This window comes from Saccopteryx leptura, chromosome 13 (assembly GCF_036850995.1).
Source record: "Saccopteryx leptura isolate mSacLep1 chromosome 13, mSacLep1_pri_phased_curated, whole genome shotgun sequence".
In the NCBI taxonomy this organism is placed as follows: domain Eukaryota; kingdom Metazoa; phylum Chordata; class Mammalia; order Chiroptera; family Emballonuridae; genus Saccopteryx; species Saccopteryx leptura.
This window is the reverse complement of record NC_089515.1, coordinates 52,427,808-52,444,241: the sequence shown is the minus strand read 5'-3', so window position 1 is coordinate 52,444,241 and position 16,434 is coordinate 52,427,808. Positions and strand designations below refer to the sequence as shown.

General features: G+C 53.2%; 1 long non-coding RNA gene across 4 annotated transcripts; it reads right to left on the bottom strand.

Moving 5' to 3' along the window:
• Nucleotides 1-309: 309 nt before the first annotated feature.
• On the bottom strand, nt 310-8,985 carry LOC136384647 (uncharacterized). Of its 4 annotated transcripts, none has more exons than XR_010747628.1 (3): nt 4,737-8,985; nt 3,256-3,641; nt 310-2,188 (listed from the first exon to the last, which is right to left on the bottom strand). It is a non-coding gene; the product is annotated as an uncharacterized lncRNA (long non-coding RNA). The 4 variants fall into 4 exon arrangements; XR_010747631.1 differs by having other exon boundaries at nt 310-1,968; XR_010747629.1 differs by having other exon boundaries at nt 3,393-3,641.
• Between the last annotated feature and the right edge of the window lie 7,449 nt (nt 8,986-16,434).

Genomic DNA, 16,434 nt, shown 5'->3' with positions numbered 1-16,434 from the left:
CCAGGTGAGGCCGGAGGAGAGGCGAGCGTGGGTGGGGGGCCGTGCAGGCCGAGGGGGCTGCCGGTGCTATCGTGGGCGCATCACGTGGCAGTGGGCACTGGGCCGAGGGGGCTGCCGGTGCTATCGTGGGCGCATCACGTGGCAGTGGGCACTGGGCCGAGGGGGCTGCCGGTGCTATCGTGGGCGCATCACGTGGCAGTGGGCACCGGGGGGCACGGACGTGCAGGCCGAGGGGGCTGCCGGTGCTATCGTGGGTGCATCACGTGGCAGTGGGCACTGGGGGGCACGGCAGGGGTGCGTGGCTGGCAGGCAGGCCAGGGTCCGGACTGGGGGCCATCCTCAGGGACTGGGGGCTGACTTGGGACAGGATGGGTCGGAGCAGAGGAGGCACTAGGGAGCAGCTGAGAATACGGTCTAGGGACGCGCCCACAGCTCTCTCTCGGAGTTCTCGGGCGAGCGCTGCACCACGCAGGGCCCCCGTTTCCACATCTGCAAAATCGAATGATGCAGGAAGATCGCCCAGCACAGTGCCCGGTGCAGGGAAGTGCAGCCTAATGGGACTAAAGAAGGGAGAGGGACAGGTGGACACACAGGGACATCAGAAAAGCTCCGTCACTTAAGTGGACAGAATCTCTTTTGTGATTAGAAAAAGAAAAGGCGGGGAAAAGCTGCTACCTGCAGCACTTCACCAGTGTGGGTTTTATCTAGAGCTGTCCCGGGCAGTGCTGCAAACTGGAACAAGACCCCTCTGAAACGGTCCCCCTCCCAGGAGAGGCAGGGGCTGGGCTCTGACGCCAGCCCTCAGCTGAAGGGGGGATGCTACAGCCTTCCCAGCCGGCACCTTTCCATCAGGCACCTGGAGACGGACCGTGTCAGGGCACCGAGGAGCGTCGGTCAGTCCTGCCGCCTCCAGGCCCCCGCCAGTCTCGGGACAGCCCTGAGCAGGTGCCTCCTGCCACCCGGCTCCCCGGCCGGACCCCCGCGGAGTGTCTCCAGATATCATCCGCCAGTGGCTGGGCTCGTCCACTGATCTAGGAACCCCGTGTCTCCTCATTCCAGTTTAAATACGTGGTTAGAATTAAGAAGGGTAAAACAATCTCTTCACTGCAGCAGCCTCTCCCCGCTGGGTATTCGCTGTATGGTTTGCTCAGCTGTCTGGTGCAAATCTCCCGAACGGTTGGCGCTTGTACCAAAGTCTGTTTCAGGGCAGCCGAGCTCTGGTCCCATCACGTTCGAACCAAAGATGCCGCCGGGAATGGACGTGACAACCCCCGGGACCCCCTTAATCCATATTATGGACAGTTTTCAGAGCCGGAGGCCAAAAAATATCCTTGCAAGGACAGGCAGAATAAAATCAGATTTTAATTGAATTGCTACAATGTCCAAGTAAGGCTAGTTAGGCCTGTAATTAATTGTTGTAGCTATAGCAACTGGATTAGCGGGCACTCAGGGCCGTGCCAGGGGTCCGATGAGAGGTTCTTGAAAACACAAGTGGTGGAGACGGCAGGACATAATTCCTTCTCCTCCAACGGTTCTCCAGAGGGCCCCACAGTCTCCAGCAACCCCGAGCAAATCACTTAATAATATCTGCTTCGACTCATGCGGCTTTTCTGACACCAAAGGCCCCTGAGGTACTTCCTAAGCCATGATCGTGAGTATAGATTTGGGATAACGCCTCGGGCCTGGTTTTTCTTGCGCGTGCACACCCCGCCGAGGGTCTGTTCCGCATCTTTGGGAGCCCATTGCCTTCAGGGTACATGGAGGCGGTAATTCATGAAACGGCATCCTGACCGGCCCAGAGCTCAAAGCGCCGACGGGTGTGAACTCGGAGGGGTGAGGGACTCCTGAGAGGTCCTAGTGTTTGTGTAACCCTTGCCTCATTCCTAAAAGGCTTCAAGGAGGCTTAAGAAGACACACAGAGGACGCCAGGATGGAATAAACTCAGGGAATCCAAGGCAGAGGCCAACACTAGGAAGAACGAAACAACTAGGTTTATGGAAATGCTTGTACAGGAAACGCAAACAGCAGCCCCCGTCAGACGTGGGCACAGTTGTGGACTCTCTTCCGACCGGACACAGATGGAGTAGAACGGAACCACGACCGGGAACGGACACCCAGCCTCACAGCGATCTTCCCTCTGCCTTGTAGACTCCGGTCTTTAGTGCGGACGGTCCTCAGCCCCTGACCGCTGGAAGGAAGTGTGAGGGGCCCGTGAAAGGGCACATCCCCATCCCTCAGAGGAACCCCCCATCCTTCATCAAGCTGACAACTCTTTAAAAATATTGCATTGATTTTAGAGAGAGAGGGAGAGAGAGAAAGAGAAGCATCAATTTGTTGTTCCACTTATCTATGCATTCACTGGTTGATTGCTGCATGTGCCCCGACCAGGGATTGAACCTACCACCTTGGTGCATCGGGGATGACGCTCTAACCAACTGAGCTACCCAGCCAGGGCCCACCTGACAACTCTTGTGTGTCAGAAATATTTCACAATAGGTTTTTCAAAAATAGAAAGAGGCAGCTTTCTGGTGACCATTAAGGGACACCTTTCTGATACGTGGATCATCGTGGAAGCAGACAGGAAATGCCTTCCCATCCCCGAGAGGTGAGCACCATTCAGACGTCCTGTGAGGAGTGCCTCCCACTGACGTAAAGGAAGGCTCCTCTCAACACTCAAAACAATTAATTCAAACCATGTGCTTTGGAGCACATTAAGACAAAAAACAAACAAACAAAAAAAAAAACCCAACCAAACAAAAAAACCCAAAAACTACAAATTGATTCAATGCTTCTGGGACGAAGGTCGAATAAGTTAATAGATGGAAGCGTCTGGTCCTGAGCCTGACCCTAAATGAGACCAGAAAATATTTGCTGTTGTTCTCATCCTTATGGTTTGTGATGGTGCTTATTTTGCACTCGACTTGGCCACACCAAGACAAAGGACTCTCGAAACGGGAAATGTGATTAAACTTCTAATGACACACTGATTTTTTAAATGATGCAAGGCCCACAACTTAAGATAACCATGACTGGAAACACCTGTCCCTTCCTCCTCACGTCTCTGCCACCAACGCCCAGAGGATGAATGGCAGTGCTCAGGGAGAGGATGTGTCTGGCCGGCAGGGCCTGGCATGCGGCCGTGACGCCAGGAGGCTTCCTAGAAGGATTTAAAATGATACCACGCTCGGTGAGTCACGTGGGCGCTCCCCACACGGTCATGGGTGGAACCCTGGGGCTCCCTGCTGCGGTGCTCACCGTCTCTCAGGGTGGAGACCTTGGGTCTTCTCGTGTCCAAGGCCACTGAGGCATCGTGACAACAGGGAACATTCGTACTAATCCGGGGACACAGGGGACTGTGTGTATGTGACATCTCTGGGGTGAAGCAGACTCACGAGTCAAGTAACTTTTTGGTTCAGGTTCAGCTGCTGTGATTCCTTTGTTGTTGTTGCTGCTGTTTGGGATGAACTGCCTCCGTTTCCTCACATCAGGGCCCGTCTCTTTCTGAGGATGACTGAGTGCTAGTGTTTTCCTCGCGTCCTGTCAGCCTGGTTGACATAACCGTAAACACTTACTCCTTGTTACGTGGTCGATTCCACTGAAATCGGCATTGGCGGGAAACTGGCCTGTGTGGGGTTTTTTTCCTAAGAGGTAAGAATACACTGAAAGATAATATCAACATTCAGGGGCAGAAGTGATGGGGGTTTGTGAAGTAATAGAAGGTATATATATTGGCCTCTGTGCCCCCCACCCCCAGTTCCTGCACGGAGCTCCTAACTCCCTTGGGATTCCCCGGGTGATAGAAGAGAGGTGTCTTTTGTCCTGAGGAGGTGACTCTGGGTGGGCACACGGATGGCCTCAGGGTGAGGAGGGCTTGTCAGCAGGAAGACGCAGCCATGGTCAGAAGCAATGGACCCTCTGGGCCCCCTCACTGTCCCCTCTGAGAAGGGGAGAGTGGCTGGAAGTTCATGGCGATCCCGCCGGCAGGATGAAGCCCCATCCACATACCAACAGCACAGGGTTCAGAGCGCCTCTGGGTGGGCTGATGAGAATGGAGCGCCCCAACTCCACAGGGACCCGGGCTCCTGTGCGCGGGACCCTCCTGCGCCTTGCTCTGCGCATCTCTGCATCCTTCATGGCAAACCTGTGTGCGGCGACGTGGGTCTGAGTTCTGGGAGCCATTCTAGCACTGTACTGAGCCCAAGGCGGGGGTCCTGGGGACCCTGAGGACCCTGAATCATGGCAGTCAGTGGGAAGTTCAGGCGGCCACCTAGGCCTGGCCATTGGCACGTGAGCGGGAGCAGTCCTGAGGGACCGAGCCCCTCACCTGTGGGGTCGGACCCTGTCTCTGGGCAGGAAGTGGGAGAACTGAATGGAATTATGGGACACCTAGCTGGCGTCACAGAGAATGGTCTGATGTACGGGAAAAACCAACCCGCGTCCAGTCACCATGCATGTCACAAGTATAGCGTCCGTGGGGCATCGAGGAGGAACTCCCAGGGAGTGTTGGCTTCAGACTCAATTCCAAGCCTAACAACACTAAACCCACAGACCAGACGGGCTCAGAGCCATGGAGCCACATCGGCTCACGAGACGCCTCGGAACTTACCGCTCTGAGTGGGCTGATCCTCAGGCGCCCAGAAGTGAGAGGAGGGTGGGCAGATAGAGCAAGAAAGGAGAGAAACTTCTAGTTTGATTTTTTTTTTTTTTTCCCTGAAAGGGTGGTTCAGGGAACTAACCTGCAATTACCCAAAGACTCCTGCGACTCCTCCCTCCATGGAAGTCCTGTTGTTTGTGAAACCCGGTTAATCCTCTCTCGGTGTCCTCCTCTATTCTGGGTTGAAAACAGACCTTCCCTCCTGCCCAACCCAAATGTGGACGGTAGCTCTGTCGGCTTCATTGTCAGGGAGGCTGACTGAACAAACCATCCTCTTCTACACCTCAGTTGAATCAGCCCCTGTGGGTGAGTCACGGAGGTGGCCACACTCTGTACAATGAGAGGTCACCGAGGGCCACGCATCATGCCACCCAGTCAGTGTCTCCCGCAGGCAGTGGGCACGCCCTCTCACGCGATGCCTTATCCTAGAGAGAGCCAGACTGACGCGTCCGTTCCTGCAGCCTGCACCCCAGCGGAGCCGGTCTGCTCCCAGGTGGGCTGAGCAGCCCTCCTCTCCTTTCGCCTGGTGTTAATCCTGCCCGCTGCCATTCAACCTCAACAACAACCTGGACTGCCTGCCTGCCCGCCCGCCCACACACCTCTGCTCTGACCTGTCCGCCCACCGCCCCAGCCCTGTGTTGATTCACCGCGTGCGTGGGCCCCGCGCCCAGGAAAGCAGGACGCCTGCAGCTCACCAGAGGTTGTTATACCTTTTCTCGTAATCCCGCCTCTTCCAGGAAGGCTCTGCCCCCTTGACAGCATCTGGCCAGCTCTTACTCACCCTTTGGGAATGAGCTCAGGCATGAGGCTCTCCAGGAAGCCGTCCTTCCTCAAACACCTGGACGAATCCCTGAGCACCCTGGGTGTTGCTCCCTGCTAGCACCGGTCTCGAGGCTCACGCCCGCCTGCCAGATGGAACTGTCAACCCGTCCCGGGCAGGGCCCTCGTCTCGTTGACTTCTGAGGAACGAACACCCAGCACGGGGCCTGACACTTAGGACACACTCTGTGGATGTGTGTTGATTGTTGACGATCTGAACCGATTTCTGGTTCCTGTGGCTCTGGTCACACAATCTGATCAAATCCTTTGTCAACATGCCTCTCCTGTCAGCTTTCAGGGCCCTTGACCTTGGGATGAGGTCGAGTGGGACAGGACCCGGGGTCCAGGCTGAAGACGATCAGCAGCTCCTCTCAGGGGCGCAGCTCCCGTCCCGAGCCCGAGGGAGGGAGAGGGACCCTCCAGTCTCCGGAGTGTTTGAGCATAACGCTTGACCTTCATGTCCTCTGCCCGTCTGGTCATTGCCAGGTGGTTTTCTGTGACTCCGTTCACACGCTCCTGTCTCGAGCCTCCTGTTTAGGCTGCGTGCTTGACAGGAGCCGGCTGCTGCCATGCTGGGTAGCCGGGCAGTAGCGGTCCTTCGTCCCTGCGATTGCTCTTCACTCCTCTTCCTCTGCCTCATGCTTCCCAGCTGAGTGAAAGTGAGGGGCCCATGGGGAACCCCAGGGGTGCCCAGAGCAGCAAGGTCACAGAGAGCAGCCTCCCTGCTTCCCGGCCCAGCAGACGCCCTGGGACACAGCCGGGAGCCAGGCTGTGCCCTCGTGACTCTCCCATGCAGATGCACATGCGCATGCGTGCATACACACACGTTCTTCATTCTTCCGCAGCCCCGCTCTTAAGCGGGGTATGTCCTTGGGGACAAAGGCTGTCGGGTTGACCCTGTCTCGTGACCTGGCCCCTGGGGTAATTAAGAGAATAGTTTTCATCTTTATTGGCTGTTTTGATGCAGAACTGAGGTACAGACTGCCACAGGTCGGAGGGAGCTGGGCCTGCGATTAATTTCCCCGATGACTCCTGTACAAGGAGGCGCATGTGACCGTCACCTCTCAAAGTTGACTTCGTCTTTGAGTAAAAGGTGACGAGGCTGGGAGAGAAGGCGCAGGCAAGACGGCGGACGTGACGGACACTTTCAGCAGGACTGACGCCTCCTCGTGGCCTGGATCACTTTGTAGGGTTCTAGAAACCGACTCCCAGGGGTGTTCTCACAACGGGCGGCCCGGGGGTTGGTCGGAGTGAGCCACTCCACGGTTTGGTCTGGAGCATTTTTCCCGAGACTCCCCGTAGCCACCTCGAGTACTCCAGGGAAAACCACGGGAATGTGCCGTTTTGTATCTCTGCCATTAGAATGGAGGTCTGCTCCCAGCTTCAGACCCGGTTGGATGACCCTTCGGAACTGGGCCCTGAGGCGCCAACACCTCCCCTTCATGGCGCGCCGTCCACGATCTGTCTGTGGACCGTGGTCGCCGGGGCGGGGGACATCCCCTTTAAAACGAGGCGGCGGCTGGGACACAACCTGGCGAGCCCCAGGTGTGACTCCTGTTGAGAAAGAGAGCGCGCGTTGATTTTTATTGCCTAGACATGCTGCTCACTGAGCTGCCATTTAAATCCTTCCTCTCCTGTGATTTTGTTAAAAGACTTTGTTTTTATCACACGTTAAGGAAGCTTTAAGTCAGAGAGACGGAGACATTTTTCCTCCCAAAACACTAAGAGGCCACTTTAGTCAGAGTCGCTCTTTTCTAGGGAATTGCCAGCTTCCCACTGGGGGTTTGTCAGGAGCAATGCGTCTTGTTTCTGTTTCCCGGGGTGCAGTGGTGCCGTCTCATTTCAAAGGCCCAGTGACCTATTGAATTCTGCTGTGCCTTATAGAGTGGGCAGGCAGGTGGGAATCCGTGGTGGGCCGCTCCGGGGGCGGGAGGAGTTGGTTTGTGAGTGGCAGGCAGCTGTGTGCTCTATGGGACCGAGGCACCGCCAGCACTTCCAGCCTGTTTCAGGCACATGCAGCTTGGACGCCTTCTTGGCGGACTGGACGGGAAATTTCCCATGAACTCAGCGCTCAGAGCGTTTTGGAAATTCCCAGAAAGCCCTCCCCTCCAGCGGAACCGTTTACATGGCAGTAAATTCTTCAACATTGTACGGAGCCAAATAGGGTGAAGTGAAGAATGAGTGATTCAGCTGAGCCACACGGCAGTGGTCCAGAGGGGGTTCTTCCGGAAGAGCCATCGCGGGTGTTCCCGTGGGAAGCCTCTAATCTGGCTCTGAAAAGAGTCCCAAGATGGGCGTTGTGAAACTCTCTGTGAAGGGTGTCCGTGGGCCCGCAGAGACTCCTGTACACAGCAACCTAATTCTCATGTAAACACTGCTCTTTTGCCTGATGTTCTGTTCAGTTTCTTTGTTTCCCTTGTTAAAGACTTCGCCCGTTTCCCAAGGATCAGATCCCCGGGAAGTGGGCTCAGGTTTCCCGACTTGACACTGGTCCCTCCTGTCGTGAAAGTCAAGCCGGTCACCTTTCACCACGAGACAAGCAGTGGTTTAAGTCAGAGGGTGACCCCGTTGCCCATGTTTGTGCCGCGTCCCACGGAGGGAACCAAAGCTGAAACCCAGTATCCGGTGGTAGGAAGATCCAGAGATAGAAACCGACCCAAAGTCTGAAAAACAACCGGGGAGAAGGAGCTTTGAGAACAAGGTGGCGTCCTTCCAGGACCTGTGATTGTGTGATTCCTCGGAGATAGCGTGGCACCCCAGAGACAGGAGCGGCACACCCAGACTGATGGGCTCAGAGGTTGGCAAGGACAGCGGGAAACACGCTGAGCAGCGCGTCACCTGGAGGCCAGCGCCCCGTGTCCGTGGACAGTGACTCCTGCTTGTTCTTGTTGACCTGTTAAACTATGGAGAGACCAAAAGTTTCATCGCTGTCAGCACAGCAAGCGGCAGGGATTTCTGGTGAGCCACCCACTGATAGGCAGTGCTCTCCGCTGGGGAGACGGCCCTGCGGAAAGCTAGGCATAGCTCTGTCTCCGTGGAGAAACTAGTTCCACACAAGGACGCGGGATGTCCAGCTCCCAAGGGCTGTAACTGAGGCTCCTTTAGTTGGGACTGGGTGCTTCCCACGTTAAGACAGGACGAGAAAGGGCAGCGACAGCACCTCAGAACTCTCACACTTCCCTTCACCTCAGGGATGGTCCCTACAGGGGATACCCCCACCCCACCCCTAACCTCTTCAGGTCAGGAAGCTCTTTGGTCTGAAATACTGGGGAAGAATCTCACCACACAAGATCTCTTTTTTTTATTATTTTTTATTTTTATTTATTCATTTTAGAGAGGAGAGAGAAAGGGAAAGAGAGAGAGAGACAGAGAGGGAGAGAGAGAGAGAGAAGGTGGGGAGGAGCTGGAAGCATCAACTCCCATATGTGCCTTGACCAGGCAAGCCCAGGGTTTCGAACCGGCGACCTCAGCATTTCCAGGTCGACGCTTTATCCACTGCGCCACCACAGGTCAGGCACCACACAAGATCTCTTAATGGCACGTCCGAGCCAGTGTTCTCTGGCGCCAAACTTGACTGCAGATGTCTCTGTCCTGAGATTTTTTTTTTTTATGCTTCGCCTGCTGGAAATCTTAACTTTTAAAGAGTTTGCATCTGAAATGATAAGAGTAAGACAGTTTTTTTTTTTTAGATGAACTAAACTGAAGAGCCCCACGAGTGACTGATTGACAGCTCCCATTGCCAACCACAGTGTCTTGAGTGTCCAGAGAGGGGCCTGTGGGGACATGAGGGAGATGGCGTGCACCGGGGAGGTGCAGGTGCCGGTAAGACACAGGGAACCCGAGCTCTAGTCCCCGGGTGTCACCGGTGCATCAGCTGGGGCTTGGCCTTTGCTGTCTGCGAATTTCCTGAGCCTTGTCCGCAAAGGGCCAGGACGCCCCCAGGACCTGGCACAGGGGCCAGCTGTGCCAGTGAGCCCACGGGGCACTGTCGTCTCCGACTCCTGAGCAGATCTGAAGGGCTGTCGTATGTCTCCTCTGCTGACACCTGAACGCCGTGCTCGGATTAGCAGTAGACGGGGCCAGAGGAGAGGACATGCTCGGCGACCTCGGGCAACTTCCTCAACACCTCTAGCCTGGGTGTCCTAACCTGTAAACGGATACGTTGCTTTCCCTTGTCTCCTGGGTCTCGTCGATGTGCCCCTGCCCAGAGGTAAAGGGTAGGAGCCCTTTTCAGGCCTGGACGACCTACGGGAAGAGGCCCAACATTGTCAGAAGAGAGTGAAGGTCACGGCTTGTTTAAAAATCCCTTTCCACAGTGCAAATATGGAAAGGTACACAGTCACGAGAAAGGACGGAGCTGTGGCAGAAAACAACAGGGCCTTATCTGTTTGTCCCTGCTGCCGGAGTGACCTTCCTGCGGCGGCTTCCCCGCGCGGGGCGTGAATCTTAACTCTTTCCCTCCTTCACTCACCTGCCCACCGGGGCGTCTTCACTGAGGAAGGAGAGCCCCTGGGCCTCCCGCTGGTGCACGCGTGCGCCCTGTCTGATTCTCACAAGTGACAGAGCAGGGGTCACCCACTCAGCCTCTCACGAGGATAGACCGGAGACTCTCCCAGGTGGCCCCGCTGTGACACGAGTCAGCTGGCCTTTGTCCTGCAGGGGCCTGAGGGGTCCCTGCCTGCTGCTGTCCCCACCCCCGGGGTGGCCTCCAGCCCCGTGCCCCGTGAGCCGCCTCCCCCTCCCCACGGCGACCCCCTGTGTGCCCGGGCAGCAGGTGGTACGTGCGCCCTGTCCACTGGCCTGAGGCCACCGGAGGCGCATGGCTCTCCTCGCGCCACTGGGAGGCGCCAGAGGGGAGTGGGGGGACCATCAGCTGAGAAGTCAGCGAAGCCTGGCTTTTACACGAAATCCCAACACGGACTATTCTGAGAACTTCCAAATCGCTTCCGGAGCCCCCTGAACGTTGGGTTTCTCACGGGGGAAAGGACAGCGATCCTAAGGCCCTGGCAGCAGCACCGTCTGCGGGCCGAAGTGAGATAAAATACACGAACTGTTGGCTCGAACAGCGGACTGCTGTTTGCTCACGAGTTCTCTAGCCAGATGTCCGGCACCCTCGGGGCTCGAGCCCCGACCTGCCCAAAGGTTTGACCTGCGCCCACATGTTTCTTTCCAGAAGATTCCAGCAGTAAGCTCAGAAGGAATGTGGTGGGGGCTTTGTTGGCCTATCCGGAATTACAGCGGACATGATCCTGAAAATCCAGATCTATTGTTAAAAAGTATTATAAAAAAAAAAAAAAAAGCTTCCATTTATTTTTTTTCTGCAGATATACTTCCTCATGTAGGGGTGACCATGGTGTTATTTATTTTTTTTCTCATGTTCTGCCCAACACTGATAGTGTATCAGCCGCTGATAACGCAAGCACTTGGTGGAATTAGGCCACCAGGGTCCAGTAGGGTGGCAGCTCCGGACCCCCGCAGCAGCTGGGGGAGAAGACTCAAGGGTTGGCTTGGGGAACAGTTCAGGACCGTGCAGGGTGGGGGTTGTCAGGATGTCAGATCTTCCTAGAATCAAATTTCACTCATCTCACTGTTGAAACAAATGAATGCCCGGATTTTCCCAGACTTGCCTGACACTTATCGAACATCCACATGGCTTTGCACTTGATGAAATCTGTGCTTTGCAGATGCAGCCCCATGACTACCCTGAACGAGGGGTGAGACTGTGTTAGGGTTCCCACTGCTGAGATAAGGAGGCGGCCCAGCGCCGTGGGGTGATGAGCCTGAGGCTGTGTGCTCTGGGAGCCGGTGTCTGGCTGGCTGGTGTTTCCACTCTCTTCAGTGACTCTCTGACTGGATCGTTTTCCTCTGATGAAGAGGAGACTCTGACCTCTCTTTCCAGGAAAGGCTCTTCCGTTGCCCATAAGCATAGATTTCGAGAAGGGCGTCACACTTCTGCGGTTTCCTACTCAGCGGACTTAAGCGAAGAGGGAACTTTGGGTCACTTCACGGAGTGGAGCTTTCTGTCCCCTGCAAGGAATGCTTTCTTCGGGGACGAGCAGGAGCAAGCCTTTTAGGCATTGACTTTTAAAGGAGGACAACAGATTTATGTCTGTTCAAAATGTCCGGCCGCTTATGGGTGGGTACCAGAGGACACGTGACGTTTCCCAGGGATCCGAAATCCGATCTTTCTTCTTCATGTTCTCTTCCGCCATGTGCTCATCGGAGCCAGAGTAACTCAGCTTCTTCTCCGAGTGCGGCTCCTGGGTGCCCGCGTCGAAGATGTCAGTCACCGCAGCCGACTGGCTGTGCCCCGTCTCACAATCCTTCTGTTTAGCGTAAAAAAAAAAAAAAAAAAAATCTGGTTGGACCCACAGGGAACAAGGCGAGGGTCCTCTGCTTCTTATATTGTTTAAGGAGTTCATGTGCAGGTGGCCGGGCGGGACAGGAGGGGATGGCAAGACTCGGGAGGGGGTGGGTGTCGGGTGGGAGCCCTCGGTGACAGACCCAGTGAACTAGGAAGAGATCGCCTGGGGTTCCGAGTGTTTGGCCAGGGCCGGCGAACCCCCTGCGAGCCCTCTTGGCTTTCTGCAGAGCGGGATGAGGGGCTTCTGTCTGATGACGTTTTCAGCGAGAGTGACTCGGGAGTGACAGGGTGAGGCTGTAGAAGCTGTTTCTCAGCCTGGCTGCAGGCTGTGCCCACAGGGTCTGTGTCTCACCTTCGTGTTGTCAAAGCCCCACCGGAGGCTTCGAAATGGTTCCTCTTCCCTGGGAAAGAGAAATATTATCCGCAATGACAAAAAATGATCCAATTTTATTAGGCACGAGTCAGTGAGATATATATATTTCCGAGTTTTGCTTTGAAAGGATATCATTTAGACAAATGGGACAGATTTTCATTGACTCAAAAGTTGCTATTGTCAAAAAGATATTACCAGGAAAGTACAATATGTTGTAAAATCCCACAGAAACTGCGATTCAGCCCCCTTTTGACTTTTATTTATAAAAAACAAATTAATAGCAAATGAGTAAAACTTTCAGACCATTATCTGAGTAATAATACTAAACAGAACAACAACTAAGACAGCCGCATTCAAACAGCTGTTTAAGAAAAACCCGAAGATATTTCATCCATTGTCAAACGTGGCATTTGGGCCAAATAAAGACCAAAGTAAATATTTATTGATTCATGGGAGAAACCTAAAAACTTCTCCTTTATAAGCAGAATAAGCAAATAAACTATGATTTATAAAAACCCCGACTCACTAAATCAGCTAATGGGTCTATTCAAAAAATTCTTACCATGTAAACTGTGAACTGACAATTATAATTGAAAATTACCAGTTTCTCTATGAATTTAATATACATATAGTTAACCACCTGCTTGACTGCACCACGGAGCCATTTCAGCGTGCAAATGGATGTATGAACGTTTGAAGGCTTTTGAACCAAACACGTTAATTGCCAGTCTGTGTTTATGAAAACAGGCTAAATGGATGCTCATCTCTCTCTGTAATAAATATAAAAATTCCCTGGGTTTCTGAGTGTCTGCGAGGCCCACAGGGATGCCTTTTGAGAGAAAGCTCAGATGAGAGAGATAAGTGCCACATCCTTGACAGGGCTCCGTCCACCCCGGGGCCAGGCTGCTGCGGAGCAGGCAGTGAGGTGAAGGGCACAGTCAGGCCACGGCTCCATCAGGGCCCCCTTCCTTCCTCTGGACACCCAGGTGAGCAACCTCGAGCTTACCCCTCATGGCCTGGGGACCCCGGGGCCTGACCTCCTCTGACAGTGACCCGTAGGCTCAGAAGTGCTTCTTCCGCCTAAAGGATATATTTATTCATCCTGTGTCCCCTGCCTCTCTGCAGGGTTTGGGTTTTTCGGGAAGACCTGTTGGTGTAAATTTGACAATCCTCTGTCTAGTCTCATTCGAAGGGGCCAGTGGTTGTCTGGTGGTGTCTGTGGAAGCTGGGTGTTAGTCCCTCCTGCAGTCTCGCTCGGACACTCCCTGCTTTTCTGTGACTCTGCCTATCATGGTGCAGGGGAAGGACCCTTGCTGGACCCTGAGCCAGAGCTCACTGAGGGGTGTGATACCTGGAAAATGGTTGGGGAGTGGTGTGCAATGTGCCCGGTCCTCCATGTGGGTCGCACAGTCAGTGGGAGGTGGTGGCTGAGCAAGGCGGGTGGGTGCTCAGGTGCCCAGGCTTAGACGAGACTTGGGGTCATGAGACTCCTAGCAGCTCCCACCAGCATGTACCTGGGAGCCGCTGAGGGACTGTTGACCTGGAACCAGCCAGGATACAGCTGAAGCCCTGGGGTCCATGGCCGGGTGAGGCTGAAGAAGGACGGCTGACGTGTCCGGCTGCCGCCAACTCAGTCCTCTCTCCCCCCCCCGAGACTTCTGCAAACGTGGGACCGTCAGAAACTCCCTCTGCCAGGAGGGTCGATACCGTCTCTAGCACCCTCCCACTGGCGGTGGGGTGTTTTGATTCTGGGAGGACAGTGCCGGAGTGCTTGTTTGAAAATGACTTCGAGTACAATGCAATTAATTATTATTATTATTATTTTTTAGAGAGAGAGAGTCAGAGAGAGGGATAGATAGGGACAGACAGACAGGAACAGAGAGAGAAGCATCAATCATCAGTTTTTCATTGCGACACCTTAGTTGTTCACTGATTGCTTTCTCATATGAAGGCCCCTTGACCGTGGGCCTTCAGCAGACCGAGTGACCCCTTGCTCGAGCCAGCGACCTTGGGTCCAAGCTGGTGAGCTTTTGCTCAAATCAGATGAGCCCGCCGCGCTCAAGCTGGCGACCTCGGGGTCTCGAACCTGGGTCCTCCGCATCCCAGTCCGACACTCTATCCACTGCGCCACCGACTGACTGGTCAGGCTATAAATTTTCTTTAAAACCTCCCCTTTATCCGTTGAGATCCTGCCATTCACTTAGGGAAGCAGCTGTTGCTGATCGCAGCCGTAAGGGTTTCAGAGAGGTTATCTTCTGACATCTCTACCTGGGTGTTTTGTTATGTCAGATAAGGTCCAAGTGGGCGTTCATTGCTGCAGTTTCCTGGGGCCCTGGCATTCTGCATTGATCTCAAAGGCCAGAATAACAAACCCTGAGACTTGCTTTTAAATCCACCTCTTTAGAAGCAGGTTCTCTTTAGGAGAGTGGCCAGGTGTCTTCGACTTGATCCTCTCTTAAGGCACATAAAGGAGGCTAGAGACTTTTTTTCTTAATATTATAGTCCTCCTATGTACAGGCATACACATACTTCTTAAACTCGTTTTAATTTAGGCAGAAGAAATATATAAAAATGATTAGGTTTGTGAACTGTTACTCCATAATAAACTATTGAAACTGATTTATAACAATGTAGTTTGTTTGTTTATTGGTTTTAGAGAGAGAGGATAGGGAGGGGGAAAGAGAGATAAAGAGAGACATTGTCTTGTTTTTCCACTTATTTTATGCATTCAGTGGTTGATGCTTGTACGTGCCCCGACCGGGGATCGAACTTGAAACCTTGGCTTATCGGGATGAGACTCTAACCAACTGAGCTACTCGGCCAGGGCTGCTTTGTAGATTCTCACACACACTCACCTGGGCTCCCAGAGCCTTCCTAGTTACGCCAGGGACTATTGTGCTCCAACCTTGGGGTTTTGCTTGTAAGCTCCGGTACTACAGTGATTCAGGGTGTGTAAGAAATACAGGATTGTCCTGTTCAAAGCCTGTTCTTCACCCTTGATCTATTCACTGCCCACTACTAGTGCGCCAACTACCAAAATTCAGGCACACCCTTCGTGTTGTCCCCACCACGGTGGGGGGCTGCTGCTGAGGATGTGCCCTCTCCAGAGTCCCCAGGTGTGTAAACAAAGCAGTTTTTGATGAGCTGTCTTGCCTGTGGGCCAAGTCTGCGCTCCCTTGCGAAGCAGCGTGTCCGCGTCTGTGTGCCGTATTTTGAAGGAAGCTAATTAACTGTGGACCATCAACCTTGATACTTGACTCGCATTGAATCAATACACCAGTCCAGACAAGTCTGAGTATTTGCAGGGATAGCAAATAAAGATAAGCCCTCATACCTTAAATTCTTATCACATGGACTCTTTGATGCCAGCATCTAAGACCAAAAAAAAAAAAAAAGCAACCCATGGCATCTTTATATAAAGGTAAAGTGAATTTGTGTATCAAGAACACAGTAAACATCATATACACGAGGGGTGTTATTTTGTTTTGGAACATTATGCCTTTTAGTTCGTAAATAGATTTGGGGCTGGGAGCAGAGGGGCCCAGTGATTCTTGTACCACGCGATAACTTTTTTTTTAAGATGAAGATAAATTCCTGGCACCTGAGACCCGCAGTTTACTCATTTAATATTTTCCTGACACCTCAAATTCCTCAGGTCCGTATGTTATGGCTTCTATAAAATGAGTTCTCCTGTCCAAAAAAACCTTAATACTCTCAAAGAGTCAGCCCATATTCTATTTTTAAAAGATTTTATTTATTCATTTTAGAGAGAGAAGAGAGAGCGAGAGAAAGGTGAAGGGGAGAAATGGGAAGCATCAATTTATAGTTGCTTCTTGTAGGTGCTTGACTGGGCAAGCCCGGGGCCTCAAACCGGAGACCTCAGCACTCCAGGTCGACACACCACCCACGGTGCCACCACAGGTCAGGCAGGCAGCCCATAATCTATAATACTATTTCACTAAGAAGAAGCATGTATTTTATAGTTAATTTTTCTCAGCTTACAAGTGGGTTTTTTATCTCAGATATTAGGAAATGGGACTGGAAAGAAGGGAGTAAAGGACAGAAAAAAAGAAAACAAATCACTGAAAAGATTTACTACAGAGGCAAATGTTGTTTCCACCCAGCACAATCTGCATTACATTTAGCACACGCAGAAGCTGGTGGTATGACAGTCCAAGGTAGTCTCTCTGTGGTTTAGACTCCATCACAGCTGTAACTTGCTCA